The sequence below is a fragment of the Neomonachus schauinslandi genome, chromosome 7 (genome assembly GCF_002201575.2).
Source record: "Neomonachus schauinslandi chromosome 7, ASM220157v2, whole genome shotgun sequence".
NCBI classification, from domain to species: domain Eukaryota; kingdom Metazoa; phylum Chordata; class Mammalia; order Carnivora; family Phocidae; genus Neomonachus; species Neomonachus schauinslandi.
Window position 1 is genome coordinate 122,255,395 of NC_058409.1, and position 17,923 is coordinate 122,273,317.

General features: G+C 38.2%; 1 protein-coding gene across 1 annotated transcript in view; it reads right to left on the bottom strand.

Moving 5' to 3' along the window:
- The window catches only part of NIPBL (NIPBL cohesin loading factor), a 202,673-nt gene extending 185,858 nt beyond the window's left edge, over nucleotides 1-16,815 (bottom strand). The window contains exon 1 of the mRNA XM_021700498.2: nucleotides 16,601-16,815. The gene's annotated coding sequence lies outside the window, so the exon portion shown is untranslated. The remainder of the gene's footprint in view (nucleotides 1-16,600) is intronic.
- Nucleotides 16,816-17,923: the final 1,108 nt, after the last annotated feature.

Here is a 17,923-nt window from a genome sequence, read left to right on the forward strand (position 1 = left end):
AGCTGGAAGGAAGGCCCTAGGAAGAGCCTTGTACAATAGAAAACAGTCATACAAGAACATTCATTTTGTCATTCTAAGTTCACAGTAATATATGATCCATACACTGAAAAGCAAAACCTCAAGAAGAAATGGTATTATTCTCTTCTGGTAATTTAAACCAAGTAAGATTTAAAAAAAAAAACAACAACAAAAAATAAAAAACGGGTACCTGGGTGGCTCAGTTGGTTGAGCGGCTGCCTTTGGCTCGGGTCATGATCCCAGGGTCCTAGGATCGAGCCCCATGTCGGGCCCCCTGCTCAGCGGGAGCCTCCTTCCCCCTCTCCTTCCCGCTTATGCTCTCTCTTGCTATCTCTATCACAATCTGTCTCTCTCAAATGAATAAAATCTTTAAAAAATAAAAATAAAAAAACAAAAACAAAAACACCTGGTATCACCCATTCTACTTTTAACCCTGATTTAAGATTGGTGAGATCTTCTAGATCAGCCTTGAAAGTCATTTTCAAATAACCATTAGTGTCTACAACAATTTGACCAAGCCACTAAATTTTTCAATATCCATGCTGTCTAAAATATGAAAAGTGATACAGTGTTTCATAGACTGTATTCCTTTTTGTATCTTTATTAAAAATTGTTTTTATTGAAGTTAGTTAACATAAAATGTTACATTAGTTTCAGATATATAACATGGAGATTCAACAAGTTTATATATTATGCTATGCTCACCCCAAGTGTAGCTATCATCTGTCACCATACAACACTAATATAATACCACTGACTGTATTCCCTATGCTGTACCTTTTATTCCCGCAACTTATTCATTCCAGAACCGGAAGCTTGTATTTCCCACTCACTTTCACTCATTTTGTCCATCCCCCCAACTCCCCTCCCCCCTTGGCAACCATCAGTTTGTTCTCCATATTTGTGCGTCTGTTCCTGCTTTTTTGTTTATTCATTTGTTTTTTAGATTCCACATACAAGTGAAATCATATAGTATTTGTCTTTCTCTAGGTAGACTGTATTTTTTTTTTTTAAAGATTTATTTATTCATGAGAGATAGAGAGAGAGAGAGGCAGAGGCAGAAGCAGGCTCCCCGCAGAGCAGGGAGCCCGATGCAGGACTCGATCCCAGGACCCTGGGATCATGACCTGAGCCGAAGGCAGACGCTTAACCGACTGAGCCACCCAGGCGTCCCTGTATTCTTATTCATAGGCAGTCAAAAGTCATTTAACTTATGTTGGCTTTAAAAGCTATGTGCTAATTCTAATTTGTATCTCTATACCAGAACTATAATAACAAAATGATTATTATACTGGATATTCTCAGATAAGAAAACAAAGGAATCCTAGGATTTCAACATGTTTTAAAGTTAAATTTTATATGTCCTTTTAAAGAGTCTACATAGGGCGCCTGGGTGGCTCAGTTGGTTAAGCGACTGCCTTCGGCTCAGGTCACGATCCTGGAGTCCCAGGATCGAGTCCCGCGGGAGTCTGCTTCTCCCTCTGACCCTCCTCCCTCTCATGCTCTCTGTCTCTCATTCTCTCTCTCTCAAATAAATAAATAAAATCTTAAAAAAAAAAAAGAGTCTACATAAATTTAGAAATGTCTTTGTCATGAAAATAATCCTCTAACAGACCAATTCTTAATTATGTACTTTGCCGAAGAAAAGTCTAATGTCTTCTGAGCTCTAAAGATCTGAAGTATTTAAACTCCCATACCCACCTTACACGTGAATTCCCACAGGTTGGTTAAACTTGACATGCCTAAAATTGTAGTATCACCTCCCTCCCTTCTTCCACATTACCACTGTACAATTCGTAAAACTTTCTCCTATGTTCCTGACATTAGTGAATGGAACTTCCACATTCCAAGCCCAACAAGTATGAAACTTGGGAATCAAGGAAGCATCCTTGACTCTTGTCATTCTCCATTACCCAATCTACCTACATAAAAATACCAAACTGTATCCAGGCTATTTCCTTAACATTTTTTTGTAAGTTTCCTCCTCCACATTCTCACTGTTTTAACCGAGGACCTCATCAATTCTTAAATAGCTTCCCTAGCCTTCTTTTTTCTGCCTACTATCTAATCTCTGCATTGTTGCCAAAAAAAATACTTTTCAAATACAAAACATATTTCATTACTAAATAATTTCTTGGTTCCCTAATGCTTTTAAAGTAAAATGCAGAGTTTGTAAAGGCATATACATTCCTTCATAATGTGGACTCTACCCTTCTCTGTAGCTTCAAATATCTATGGCATGCTCCTTTTCCAGCCCTGTGTTCCAATAATCTGAGCATCTGCAGTTTCCAAAATTGAACTGTTGCCCCAGCCCCATAGGCTCCCAAGTCTAATTAATGGCTTTCCAAAACTTAGTTTACACCTCATCTCTAGTCCAAATTAGGTGATTCCTCTCAGCGCTCCTCTTAGTCAATCTTAATACTATAATATAACCTTTGTTTATCTGTCTATATTAGACTTTAAGATCCTAGGGGGCACCTGGGTGGCTCAGCTGGTTAAGCATCTGACTCTTGATTTTGGCTCAGGGCATGATTTCAGGATCCTGAGATCGAGCCCGGCATCACGCTCCATGTTAGGCCTGGAGCCTGCTTAAGATTCTTTCTCTTCCTCTCCCTCTGCCCCACCCCCCACCTCATGCTCTTGCTGCTCTTAAAAAAAAAAAAAAGATCCTTGAAGGCAAGGCTGGAGTCTTTTATTTCACCATCTCTAACATCTTACAGGTCCTGAGACATAGGTAACATTCAATGTTTGATGAACAAGAGAATGAGTATGAGATCATGGCCATGTCCACACCACACGAAATATTTCATGCCTCAGATATTAGGAGTAAGTACTAGGACCTACCTAAAAATTTTACTTTTCTTTTTAGTATGCTCAATCTAGAAATCTCCTTACCATTTTTTTGTTTGTTTGTTTTCTGCTAATAAAAGACTGATGATCCTTTAACTGCAACTTTATTTCTAGGAACTACTCCCTTCTTTCATTTATCTAAATTCCCTTTTTTCCCTTTTGCTTTGTCCATGAAAATCCTAAAACCTGAGACCACCCAAGAACCTCTTCAGTTCACAGTTGAAGAAATGAGCTTAATGACTGGCCTAAATGTCACTTGGGTAGCAGCCAGCTTAGATTAGATTCTATGCTAATTTCACTATATACCTCCAAAAATACACCTAGTTTGAAAAAGCCTATGATTTTCATCATCAAGAAGTTCAAAACTATATTGAAAGGAGATCACACCCACAACAGTGGGGAAGATGGGCAGTTAAACAACCTAAGAATAATCTTAATAGGGAATTTGCATCTAAATGAAAAAAATGCATTTACTGAATGAATTAAAACACGAATGAAAATAGATTATGGAAACACATATTATTACTATTTTTGGAAATACACATTAAGAGCCATAAAAATGTTCAAACTTTTGGCCCAACTTCCACTTATGGTATTCTAACTCTAAGTGAATAAAACCTCCAAAGGGAGGGCAAACAGTACATATAAAGATGTTCCACTGCCTTAGTTTTATATAGAAAAAAGTGAGAGCAAATAAAATGTCCAACAGAATGACTAAGGAAATTATGGTTCATCCTCTCACAAAACTATTGGGTAAAGTTTTTAAAAAATTATTATTTAAGTAATCTCTACACCCCACGTGGAACTCAAACTCACAACCCCAAGATCAGAGTCACATCTCCTCTGACTGAGCCTGCCAGGTGCCCCGGGATAACATTTTAAATAATTATGAACACTACATAGGAAATGAAGAAAATCTTCATGAGACAACCTTGAGAAAACAGGACTATGTATGTATAATTTATACCATGAATACGTATTTAACTAAAATTATATTTCATATAAATATTTTTATTAAAAACCTACTAGGAAAAACCTAAAATATGAGATTATATTTTTCCTATTTTCCAAATAGCATGTAGTTTTTTCCACACTGCTTCTATAATTGAAAAAAAAAAAAGGAAGTCTTTAACTTTGAAGTTCTTAAAAGATTCTAAGTTCTAAATTCCACAAGTTAGCCTTACTTAGCATACCAGAAAACTGTAAGTAGTTTTATATTTTCCAAAAAAAGTAAGGGAATGGAGAATTGGTGTACTATAAAGTCCTTTATAAAGAACACTAAAATTCCAGTGGCTATCTTCTAGTTGAAAACAATCAGAATCACTAAAATCGTATGACAATTCATGTAGGTGGCAGCATGGCTCAGATAGACAGCATATTAGAGATTCAGATACTGAACTGTATTCTAGGACAGTCACAAACAAACTTGTTGCAAATTGTTAAGTCATTTTAAATTCTAGTTTTTAGGCCTCTTCATCTGAATACTGAAGACATGCAATGGCACTCTGACATACACTACAAACCCTGAGTAACTGGTAAAGACTGAAAAACTACACTTCTCTCCCTTTCCCACCAATTCTCAATTCTGAATATGTACATCTGGATTTTGCAGGTCATTTTAGCCTTGAACCTACAAATTTGTCCCTTAGCAGTGAAGATGGAAGTACAGAGGCAATACCTGAAACCAGAAGCAAAGCTGAAGCAGGAATAAAAGAGTAGAAAGAATCCAAGACACTTATATACAGATTTTTTTCTTACCCAGTTAAGCAAGTCTAATTGCCCAAATACAAGCAATTAACTAAATTATACTAGTTCTTTGCTTTAAATGTTGTCCGACCTTTTTTGGGCTTTGTGTTTTCTTTCTTTCTTCCATTAAACTTACTCTGTTTAACATGCCCCACCTATCTTCTGTCACTCCAATTAGTCCGTCCCAAAACTGAAATGTAATTTAAATTCATTTATTCAACAATTGTTTGTTGAGTGGTTGCTATGTACAAGGTACCAAAGACTCAATAAAGACAGGGTTCTCCCATCAGCCTTTGTAAACTGCCTTTAGATTGATCCCATTTTCTCAAAAACATGGTAATTAGCTCTAGAGCAAAATATAGCACCTATTATTTAGTTATAAACTCTAGATATAGTGAAGACAGGTTTACTTTGTTTTTCAAGATAGCATCACATTGTAATATGTCCTTTACAAAGTGATATTCAGGATCATTTAAACCAGTAACTCTAAGCAGACCCTTTTGTTCAAATGGGGACTGAAGGGAATAACTTCTTATTCCAAGGAAGAAACATTGCAAGGTTATACAAAACCACCAGCAATAACTTCATAAACAAGTAATACAGTTATAACATATCTAACTCTTGCCATTAAAAATGTCTGAATGCCTAGCAACTGAACAGTATCATATCCCACTGTTATTTGTTTCTCTAGTTTTCTGTTATCTGCAGTAGAAGTGAAAGTTATTCAAGTGAACTTGTTTCCATAGTATAGGAAAGTTAATTTAAAAGCCCTTCCTTTACCCTTTCCTCCTACATTCCCATTTTCCACTCAACTCAGACTCTGCTCTGTAACACATGAACACAGTATTGAAATGAATGTACACATTTATGAATTATAGTACTCTAAAAGGATAAAGGAGCAAACTGTTCTGGTTGATACACTGGGCTGTATGTCAGAAGCCCTAGATTTTTAGATTTAGTGGAAATGTGTACAGAAGACAGTCTCATTTAGGCTATAAAGCATGAATGTTAATAAAGATTACACCTTAATTTTATTTAAAAAATTTTTTTTAGTAACCTCTATACCCAACGTGGGGCTCGAGTCACACACTCTTCCAGCTGAGCCACCCAGGCACCGTGTATATACCTTAATTTTAAATATCAGAGCCCAAGCATATAAAAAATATCCTAACACTAAACACATCTTTCACAAGTGCCATCTTCTTAGAATGCTAGAAGTTTCCAACTGACAAGCTGTATATACACGCCCACTCTATGCATCAAAAACAGTAGAGGGATAGATTGAAGTGATATTCAGAGGTGTTATGAACGTCAGCACTGGATGAACAACTGGGTTGAAGGTACAGTAAAGGAAAAGGGTCAAGCATTATCATCAAGTTTTCAGTTTAGGGAGCTGAGGTGATGGTGGAAACATTCACCTGCTTCACATAGTTGTAAGCATAGATTTCCTTCTTTTTGGGGGGGAAGTGGTAAGAGTAGGGAACAATTGAGGGATGAGTTCAGATTTATACACTTTTGAATTTACAGTATTTATAGGACATCAGGAAGTGCCTGGTAGACAGATGGATCTGTCTCAAAGAGAAATATATCATTCTGGAGATAGATTTGTGAGTCATCAGCATACAGGTAACAAGCACGTAAAAAGTCGTATGAATAGATGGGATCAAGAGGAAGGGAGAACAGAATGGAAGGCTTAAGAACCACCTTGGGAATACCCATACTTAAGGGGTGAATGAGAAGGAAGAACTAGCAAGAGCCTACAAATGAGAGGTCAAATACACAGGGGAAGAAAAATAAGAGACAGATAACCCTGAACCAAAGGGAGAAAGGGGTTTCAAAAAGGGAGTGGTGAAAAAACAAAAAAGGTGGTCAAATAAAATGACCAGATAATGGTCCTTTACTCATTATCTGCCCCAAATTTCAGTAAACAGCACTGCTTCTCTAACTTTAAGCATTAAAAGAGAGGTACTAACTGTTCTTCACTATAACTGATACTCTATTTTTAGTATAAACAACAAACATTAAACTTAAAACGTGAACTCAATTTTTGGTGAGTTATTATTGTACCACCCCTCATTTCTTATTCCAGTTTCTATGTGCTAGATGTTCAAAATATGTGATGCTACCTATTTTAATTGTGATGAAAAAGAGGGCATCTAACCTGACAGAAGTAACTCATATAAATAAATGCCACTTACTAGTAATGTTAATTACAAATTTTTTGGAGGTGAGGGGTAAAAATGGGCAAGTAATATTATGTCCAATAGTAAAGCAGCTGCAAGATATGAGAGAAATATCTAAAGTAAAATATCTAAAGTTGTTCAGTCTTTTTTGACAGTAGTACCAAAGTTAAAGGGTATTCTAATTCAATTTCAAAATGCAGTCACCAACAAACTACTAATACGTGCAACAACATAGATGAATCTCAAAAGCCTTATGCTAAGCAAAAGAAACTTATCACAGAAGCCTACATACTGTACGATTCCATTTATATGACATTCTAGAAAATACAGAACTATAAAGACAGAAATTACATGTGGTTGCCAGGGGCTGAACAGGGGTAGGAAACTGATTACAAAAGGACATAAGGCAACTTTTTGGGGTGATGAAAACATTCTATGTTTTGATTGTGGTGGAGGTTGCGAGACTAAACATGTTTGTCAAAACTCATCAAACTGTGTACCTAAAACAGTACTTTTACTGTGTACACTTCAAAAAGCTTTAAATTTTTAAAAAATTTCAGTCATCTAAAATTTTATATGAATAGCACTATTTTATATGAATAGCATTTCTTTAAAAAGATTTTATTCATTTATTTGAGAGTGAATGAGAGAGAGAGAGAGCACAACCGGGGGCAGGGGGGAGGCAGAGGGAGAGGGAGAAGCAGACTCCCCACTGAGTAGGGAGCCCAAATCGGGGCTCATGACTTGAGCCGAAGGCAGATGCTTAACCAACTGAGCCACCCAGGCACCCATGAATAGCATTTTTAACGTACTGTAATGTATTTCTCATTACAGTTAACTTATCCACATTGTTATTATACACAGTACATAAATTAGCAAAGAAAATTAAAACTATAATAAACCAATCTTGAGCTTAAAACAAGAAAGTATTTGTATACCTTCTCTCAGTATCTTATTCCCAATTCTATTGTCCAAGGGGCCAAAACAAAAAACCCTTCCTATACTTTACAATCCTTACTAACAACTAAAAAAGGAACTCTGTTTTGAGTTTTTCTTTTTGATTTATTTTTACACACAAGTTGCTGTGTGTGCATTGTTGGGATGTATGTAAATAAAATGGTCTTACCCAAGAAGCAAGAAGCCTTAAGAACACATATATCTAAGAAAATTATATTTCAAAATTAGCACAAACATATACTGCCAATTACTAAGCTTAGATTTAGAAATGTATCTTTAGGAAATATCATATAGCTCAATTCTAATCAATCAGTTCAACAAAAATGTATTGAATACTTGCAAAACAGGAAAAGCACTGTGATGGTATTATAGACAAAAAGATGAAAATAATACAAGTCTCCCTCCTTTCAGATAGCAGGTGGCTTAGTATGGCTTACAGACCCAGGAGCAAATTACTTTATCAAAGAGATACAAGTAATAAACTCACAAATGTTATGACATGGAATAACCAGAGAAACTTTCACAAAAAAAGACCATGCTTTCTCTTCCACCTTAAAAGAAATTTCTGGTCTATGAGTAGACGTTTTGAGAAGTAACACATGTCTACAGAAGAAAGCAGGATTGCTACACAAATACACATTTTTCACAGTTAATATCAATACTTTCTCACTAACATTTTGAACTTACGAAGATCTCAGAATTTGAGGACTTTCAAACTGCTCAATGTTTCATCAAGGAAAATAATATATTACAGAACCATCCACATTAAAAGTACCACCTGTGTTCACTATGCTATAAAAAAATTTTTGCTTAGGACATTGACAGAGATAGGAAGAAACACATAAGAAAACGGAAAGAGAAAAGAGTAAAAAGATTGTAACAGAGTTAAATTAAAAGCATATGTCATGTATGTCTTTCAAGATAACCTGAAGGTAGGTTATGGCATAAGTACTGGTTTCTTAATTCTTTTCTCAAAGGGGAAAGAATGGTAACAGTAGCTTTTAGGGCATTACATTTCAACTTTCAACTTTAGAGTTTTCTGAGACATAGGCAGAACCTTGGGGGGAAATAAAACTGCCATGTGCATCAATTTTTTAAGAATGGTATTTTAAAAAGGGAGGGGAATCTATGCCCAATTTACACTCATAAATTTTCAAAATTTCCTTGGTCATTACCACGGAAAAAACTAAATTACATATAGCCTAACTCAGATGATCAATTTTTTTTAGGTGGAAATTGGCAAGCCACAATCCTATCAGATAAAGACAACTAAAAAGCCAGTTTAAAATTCTTGAAAAGGTTGCCAAGTAGAAGTGTTCAGAAAAGTCAGTGATCTATTTTCCTTATTAGGATTAATTTCAAGGACATTTTCGTTTTGCAAATTAAAAGATTAGATATAAAATCATAAAGATTAATATTTTTAGAGTAAACTATATTTTAAGTTTTAATAATTCATTAGTGTTTCAAGCTCTGTAAGTTTTTAAGGTACCTAGAATCAATAACTTGTTAAAAAACAGTACTCCTATTAAAACAAGTATACATTTCATTAGCATAAGACCAAAGGATTGAGAAGTACAAATGACCCAAATAACTGCAACAAAAAGGAACTGAGTATTTCAAAATTATAGCTTCTGAATTTTTCAGGAGATGTAAAAATCTTACCTGTGTTACTTCTCAAAACATCCACTCATAGACCAGGTATAAAAAATTATTTTAGTAAATTAATTAATGCTAATTCCATGTTTCTGCATACTGAAAATGTTTTTCCTTTATGCCAAAAGGCAAACCTATACAAAAGAACACTTGAAAAGTTTGGTACGTTTGTGTTAACTGATGTTACACACATGTAAGATGGCAAAACAATTTACCTACATAAACTATGTTGCAAGTTTAATGTATTCTTTGGAATATTTTTTAATGCTTGACATTTTTATAAGAAATAACTGAATCACAATATTATGAAAAAGAAAGTGCCTTTTCCACATTTTGCCAATTTCCATAAACATAGCATGCATATATTTAAAAATAAATCTTACTTAAATGCCTATTTGTGTATACATTTTGTATGTTATATGAGGTGTAAACGAACAAAGGTATTTTACAGAAAAGAGTATAATCAATCATCTATAATTAACCAAAACATTTTAGAAATCCTCTTTATAAGACAACAGTTCACTGCTTTATAATGAAGCCTACCCTTTTCATCAAAATGTGTATTATAAATCTTGAAGAGGCAGGGTGATAGAATGGAAGGACATTTTAGAATTAGACATATTAAGCTGTAGTCCTACACCTCTAACACTTGCTAGATTTGCTACCCTGGACTAGGTTCTTAAACATGATGAGCCTTAATTTCCTTGTCTGTAAAACAAGAACACATCACTAACCTCACGGGGTAGCTAGAGGTTCAAATCATGATATACAGTGTAGTGGTTAAGGTTGATAGGTAAAGCATCAACTTTGGAGTCTTTCCCCTACTTTCTTCCACTTGTCAGCTATGGGACCTTCAGCTAGTCGTTTAATCATTCTATACCTCAGTTTTCTCAAGTATCTTAGAATCATAAACATAACCAGACTCATATTATATACCTTGAAGATTCATGGTAGATGGAAATCACTCAATAATATTACATATTACAAACATGAACCACTCAATACAGTGTCTGACACACAAAAAAGATCTTATTGGGGCGCCTGGGTGGCTCAGTCATTAAGCGTCTGCCTTCGGCCCAGGTCATGATCCCAGGGTCCTGGGATCGAGCCCCGCATCGGGCTCCCTGCTCTGCAGGAAGCCTGCTTCTCCCTCTCCCACTCCCTCTGCTTGTGTTCCCTCTCTTGCTGTGTCTCTCTCTGTCAAATAAATAAACAAAATCTTTGGAAAAAAAAAGATCTTATTAAATCTCAGTTATCCTAAACTGAGTTCTAAATTGCTTTTTATGGTCTCTAAAACTCAAATTCACCCCTGAAGATAAAGATTTGCCATTAAGGCCCAAAAAAGAAAAAGAAAAAAAGACTATCTCAAAGGCTTTAAAGGTATTCACTAAAGGAACCCCATAAGATTGTATGGCAAAAGCTCTAGAATAAGTGCACAACTTCCCAAGTTGATGACTTTGAAAGGATTAACATTCTTTGGCTACAGAAACACTAGAATTTTTTAAAAATTACCATACTAATTTATAGATTCATCTACTATATTACAATTGGTCATATACATTTCTATGAATGAAATCACTCTCTAAAGCTGCATTTTCCCTTTCTAGAAATCGATGCTTTGACAATTTCGACTCAATAAAAATAAAAGTAAAAATTACACAGACTGCTTAACAAACACTAAAATATAAGACAGTAAAGATTTGATGATTTCAAAAATATATACAGGATATACACTCTGAATTCTATTTTAGTTCTTTGCCGAAAGTACACAGGTTCCTTGACTACATGACTTGTAAGTATTGAATTAACTGAGCAACCAAAAAAATGAAGATTTTATTAAAACTAGAAATGTGGAATCCTAAATCCTCAAGAAAAAATATAAACCAGACTGACATTTTCTAATTATAAGACAACGGGCAATTTTCTAACCTTTCCAGCCTCAGTTCTTCATCTGTAAATTGTGGATTACTGTTTCTATTTCCCGAGCTTCTTATTTTAAATGAGATAATAATACAGGGTCATACTTAACACAATTCCTGGCACATAATAAGCCCTCAAAATCTTATCTAGCTGGCAATGCTGTATTAAGTAATAATCTCTCCTAACAGTATCACTTTGGAGATAGAAAGAAATATGCCTTAAAACAATTCATTAAAATTGACCCTAGATTTATACCAAACAAAATAATATGTAAGACCAAATACCTAAAATCATTTTTTTTTTTAAAGATTTTATTTATTTATTTGACACAGAGAGACCAGCGAGAGAGGGAACACAGGGGGAGAGTGGGCGAGAGGGAGAAGCAGGCTCCCCGCAGAGCAGGGAGCCCGATGTGGGGCTAGATCCCAGGACCCTGGGATCATGACCTGAGCCGAAGGCAGACGCTTAACGACTGAGCCACCCAGGCGCCCCACCTAAAATCATTTTTATTACTTACTTGGGTTAAAAAATTCTGAGCACATAAAATACTTTTTAAAATTACAATGATGACTATAAGTAAAAAGACATGATATTTTTATTTATTATCTCTTTTTAAAGATCTTATTTGTCAGAGACAGAGAGAAAGCACACACACAAGCAGGGGGAGTGGCAGGCAGAGGGAGAAGCAGACTCCCCAGTGATCAAGGATCCTGACGCGGACCCGATCCCAGACCCTGGGATCATGACCTGAGCCAAAGGCAGACGCTTAACCGACTGAGCTACCCAGGTGCCTCAAGACATGGCATTTTTAAAAAAATTTTATTTTATTATGTTATGTCAATCACCATACATTACATCATTAGTTTTTGATGTAGTGTTCCATGATTCACTGTTTGCGTATAACACTCAGTGCTCCATTCAATACGTGCCCTCTTTAATACCCATCACCAGGCTAACCCATCCCCCCACCTCCCTTCCCTCTAGAACCCTCAGTTTGTTTCTCAGAGTCCATAGTCTCTCATGGTTCGTCGAGACATGGTATTTTTAAAATTGCTTTTAAATCAACTAGAAACGTTAAAATTCCACTCTATAAAAACACTTTCAGGAGTTACTATATATTTACTACAAATACAGTTAATTGATTTACATTCTTAAGGAGGAACAAAATGTAAATAAATTTAATCATTCAAACACCAAACATACACACAAGGTCAGGATTTCTAATGTAAAAGTACTATTTTCATACCAGGAAAATACAATCAAGAGACAGGTATCATATCTCCCTAAAAGAAGAGGAAAAAGCACCTTGGACTCTGATCATTGAAAAAGTCACTTAAGGTATCAGTGTCGTCGGCACTGAGCAACAGCAATACCTAGCTTCATGACCAGGGCTCACACTTCCTTAAAGCAACATAATTTAATAAAAAACTAGTAAAAGCAAGAGAATCCCTTATTCTCATTCACCACATGAATCTACACAAATCATGTGGCCTCTGAGTATCAAGTTTTTCATCAAAAAATGGAAATCATGCCGGTCACTTCTCTCACAGGGAAATGGGAATATTTAAAAATGAACTCAGGTCACCTTGAAAAAGAACCATTTTAAAAACTCAAAGAATAATTATAAATGACAACTGCTAAAAATAGAAAAGCTGTGCTTAAAAAGTACATTTTGAAATGATTTTTAAAGGCTATATAGTACCATAAATTACCACCAAAGCCAACTTAATATGCTCAGGATATTAAAATAAGTATCTTCAACTAAACAGTTCAATACCAGGTTTCTATAAAGTTCCTAGTCAGTAATTTCCTATTCATTTTATAGCAAGTAAATGTGATCAACAGCACTGAAGTTACATTTCTCTTAAAGGAACTTTTATTTACCTCAGTCTTCCCAATCACTTCACATAAAACTAAAATCGTATTTTAAAATTCCAGAATTACTCACAAATTATCCTTTTCCTAATAAGCAATGGGGTGGGGAAAGTTAAATGAAACTATATAAAGATCAAACTCTTTAGTTTTTATCTACTCTTGTATTACTAATTTTTACATAAATATAGGGTATGCCAAAATATGAACTAGGTGGGTTCAAATGTTTCTAGAGCAGTCTGATGATGGATTAGTACCAAAAAATTAAATATGAAATTAATATAGTAGTTTTAGAAAATACATGTTTGAGTTGGTTAGTCTGGCTTCAAATAAAAAAAGATTTCATATTTGAATTGGTATAGCTTTGCTCACAGTATTTCTGAAATTTAATAATGATCGCTATGCAAAAAAACAAAACCTGGTTTACTACCATACTAAAAACTTTCACTTTTCATCCCCAAAGATAATCTGAAATACAGTTTTTCTTCAAATATAACTTTTTTCTTCTTAAAGGGGGCAGTATTATAATGATCCCTAGGGCAGGTTCAAAATGCTTTCCAATAACTTATAGTAAACAAATTGTTGAATGGTTCCAAGAAGAAGCATCCTATATACTCTTCTCAAAACACTAAAAATAACTATTTAATATTCAATTTTAATTTGATTTACTAGGCTTTCACTACTTTAAAGTTGCTTTCTTTTCAAGTAATTATTTTCAGTTATTGGTAGCTCTGTAGACTCGAGAGAAACAATAAACCACACTGCTGAATAATACTAGGAATTATTTCTCCAAATAATATAACTAACATTACAAGATTACTGGAATACTTACAGGGTTTTCTTTCACTAAATTAAAAAAAAAAAACAACAGTAGAAATACAAAAATAGCCACTGGTGACTATCCATACAACCAATACAGGGGAGGTAGAACAGAGTATTTATAATCTCTAGGGAAATACAAACTATTCCTTCCAACTAAGTTGTCAAAAATTTTAAAGTTCAAGTTTAGGGTTTCCTTGAGCTTTACAATGTTTCTTCCTTTAAAAATAACTCATATAATTGGTTTGGATCAAACAAAAAATATTTTCAATTTACTTTAAAAATGTTTATACTATCTTAATGAAAGCTATCACACAACCTGTATTACTTACAGAACACTAAATATGTAGAGTTGGGAAAATAAGATCTGGTAAGAACTAATTCACTTTAATTCCAAAGTTACAAGAAAAAAATCAATCACATAAAAAGATATCTAACACATTGATTCAAACATCTGTGTAAGAAAGCTCCCTTTAACTATAAAACTCTAAAAATAAGTTGCTTCTGTTGATGAAAACTAAGCAAGCAGAACTCCTCCTTCCCATTACCTTTAGTAGAAATATGTTCATCCTTTGACATACGTCTCCGTATTTTATTTAAATAAAAGTTGTAAAGGTATCACAGGTTCATATAAGGGCCTTTCAAACATTTATATTGAAACCCCTACCCGCTCGCCACCCTCCCCCGCCCCAGTCCCAAACTCTCTGCTTAAGATGTGAAGTGTTCCTCCCTTCTGTATTCCCTCCCCCCCCAACAAGCCCCCATTCGCCTGCCCCCCACCCAGTGTAGGCCTGAGGCCCTGCAGCAAACAGTGTCTAACAGGAGCAGGCAGCACAAAGACAGGAATGGGAGATTAGTGGGAGGGAGGGAGGCCGGGATTGGGGCTCAGCAGGAGCTTCAGGCTTTTTAAAATTCAAACTGCTCCCTGACCAATACAAATCACGGACACGCTACTGACTACTACACGGATTTATAGCATTAAAAACATGCCTAGTACGTGACAGCTATATTAACTTCACTCTTTTTAACATTTATCCATACGTTTGCTGGAAATGTGGAACAATTTATTTTAAGCAGAGTGCTAAACTCAAAAATAACCTTCAGAAAAGTTACTTACTCTACAATGACAATAATAATTTAATGAGACACAAAAAATTCGAACCAATGTAACACCCATTAGTAAAACAAGGGACTTTGTTGATCAGTGTTGCTTCATTCTAACCAGTGAAAGTTTTCCTTCAGTGAATATGAGACAAAGTATCAAAACAGTCTAATGCCAGGTACATTTATTTTTTTCTATGCAATTTGTATGGCTGAGGACTTTTAAATTGATTGTTTTTCCTTTATACCAACCTACCTTACCAACGCCTCAATAAACAAGCTCTGAACACTTTACTCGTAAACTACAATTTGTTAAGGCAGAACGGATATTTTTTCTCTAGCATTTACAGATACATTTGACCTATTAAAATGACACCTCTCTCATTACACAGTCAAACATCATGGGCACAAACAGCCAATGACAATCCTGGGACCTCAAGAAGATCTGCCCTGACATGAAAGGATGGCACCTTCTACATTTTTTTTTAACCTCCCTGGGATTTTAAGCATAACTTAATTTCTATGCTTTTAAAGAAAATTGGTTTTACCTGTACCTCAGTACAATTCTCAGAACATTTAATATTCTTTTTATGCTTCTACACGCTTAGATCAGGAAGTACCTGAGTATTTTATGTATAGTCGTTTAAAATTGTCCTTATATAACGCACACAAATCTAAAGTGGCAAGGTAAACCTGTCAAGTACTTTACACTTGCCTTTGAATAAAAAGTCCATGTGCAACACACACTGTCAAACAACAACATAAAAGCTCTTGGTGAAGCGGGGGCACATGCAGTGTCTACCACCCCACGGTTTTCTATATTAAATATTCATGTGGGCAATTTAATTCTTTAAAAAAAAGAAAATGAGTCTTTATTAACTTTCTAATGTCCAAACAAGTTTTACACAGGGCAAGAATTACCACTGGATCCGTGTCTGAGTATTTACATTTGTCTCACTAACTGAAACTACTTCCTCCCTTCATGGGGTCACAGGGGGAAGAAGGGGGGTTGTTTGTTTCACTGGGACGTTCCCCACTCCCGGACCAGGAAAGTTGTAAATATGGGGACGATCAGGGCACATTCGCTGTTAGTTGTATTGTTTCCGCCTCCTCACTAGCTACGGCTCTTCTCCCGGGCGAGGCCTGTCACCGACCAGCAGTAGCTCCGCTCAGCCCGGAGCTCTCCTAATCCCCGAGCTCAAGTAGATTCCGCTGGCCCGCGGCCTGCACTCTCCGCCGGGCCTACGCCTCCCCGGCCGCCCGGCAGGAGCCCAGTCCCCGCCACCGGAGCCGGCCGGGAGAGAGTACAAAACCACCGCCACCCAGGGCGGCTGCCACCAGAGAGGAGCGAACTCTAGACTCGCCCGTGGAGGAGACCTGGGGCCGCTAAGGAAACGGCGGGGAGGGGAGCGAGGAGGAGAGACGCTGAGGACCTGGCGCCGCCGCCGCCGCCGCCGCCGAAATAAAGAGCAGGAATTTACCTGGGCGAATCGGCGTCTGAATCCAAGGGGAGGCCGAGGCCGCTGTGGCGAGAGACTATAATCCGGGCCGGGAGGGGGGGTGGCTACGGCTCCTCTTCCGTCTCCTCAGTGCGGGGAACATGTAGAGCCGGGGGGAGACCAGCCGAGAAGACAAATCGCTGCTTCTTCTTCCTCCTCCTCCTCCTTCTCCCACATAGAAACACTCACAAACACCCGACCGGGGGCCCGAGCTACCGGGGGGGCATCGCCGCCGGCCCGGGAACCAATCCTCCTGTCGGCGGGGGCGTCCCTCCCTGCGGCTTGGTGGTGTCGGGTGAGTCGGTACCGACGGAGGGAGGGGGGGGAGGGCGGGGGGGGAAGGAGCCCTGTGTGTGTCTCTCTCTCGTTCCGTCTCTCCCTCTCAGAACAAAATGCCGACCGGAAGTGCAGCTGCAGGAATGACTCCCTCCGCCGGCGCCAAACACTAACAACCACCCCCTCTTCCCCACTCCACTTCCGCCACCGCCGCTGCCGCCGCCACTTCGGCTCGCGTCCTCGGCCGCGCCGCACCGCGCCGCGCCGCACCACCCCGCGCCCGGACGGGCCGGGGCCGGCAGCAGGCGGTGGCGGCTCTCCTTTGCGCCCTTCTCCTCAGAGCGACTGCGGATGTTGCCTTTTATTGTCGATCCTGCGGAGCGGCGTTTTTGCTGCGGCACGGGCGGGCCGGCTTTCCCCGGTCTTTTATTTTCCTGGCGGCCGACCGGAGCGGGGCCCGAGTTCGGTGGTGGTCGTGGGCGTGAGGGGCGCTCAGGCCGGACCCGGCTCACAGGTCAAGCTCGCTAACCCAGCTGGTGGTCATTAGCTTAGGGAGCCGAGCTCGGGGCGGCCAAGTAGAGGACGCCTGCGATTCGACGGCGACGGTGCATTTTTTTAAATGGTGTCTCTGCAGTCTGGTGGATGGATGTATCGCACACCTTCTCTCCTCTGGAGAGGCCGGACTCTACGCCCGTGTCTGCATTATTTCTGCGGAGCGAGAACGCAATCCTTGGAGGTGAAGAAGATTCCCAGCTGGATTGAATTGGAATCGTGTTTGTGATGCTTTGGTTTCTGGAAATATGCGGTCTTTTCTGGTCTTTTTGTTGGCGGTGGTTTTGGTTCTTCCCTAACTGTCGGGATAAAGGCCTGTAGGCGACGCTGTGCGAACGAGGAGCTGGCCGGCGGCGGGACCAGAGCGCGCGGCTCCGCGCCCTTCTCTAGGTGTGGGTGGAGCCGGGCGCGCGGGGAGAGCCGCCCGCCGCGACTCGGGCCACCGGCAGACCGTGGGCGACCGGGGAGGGGGGGCGG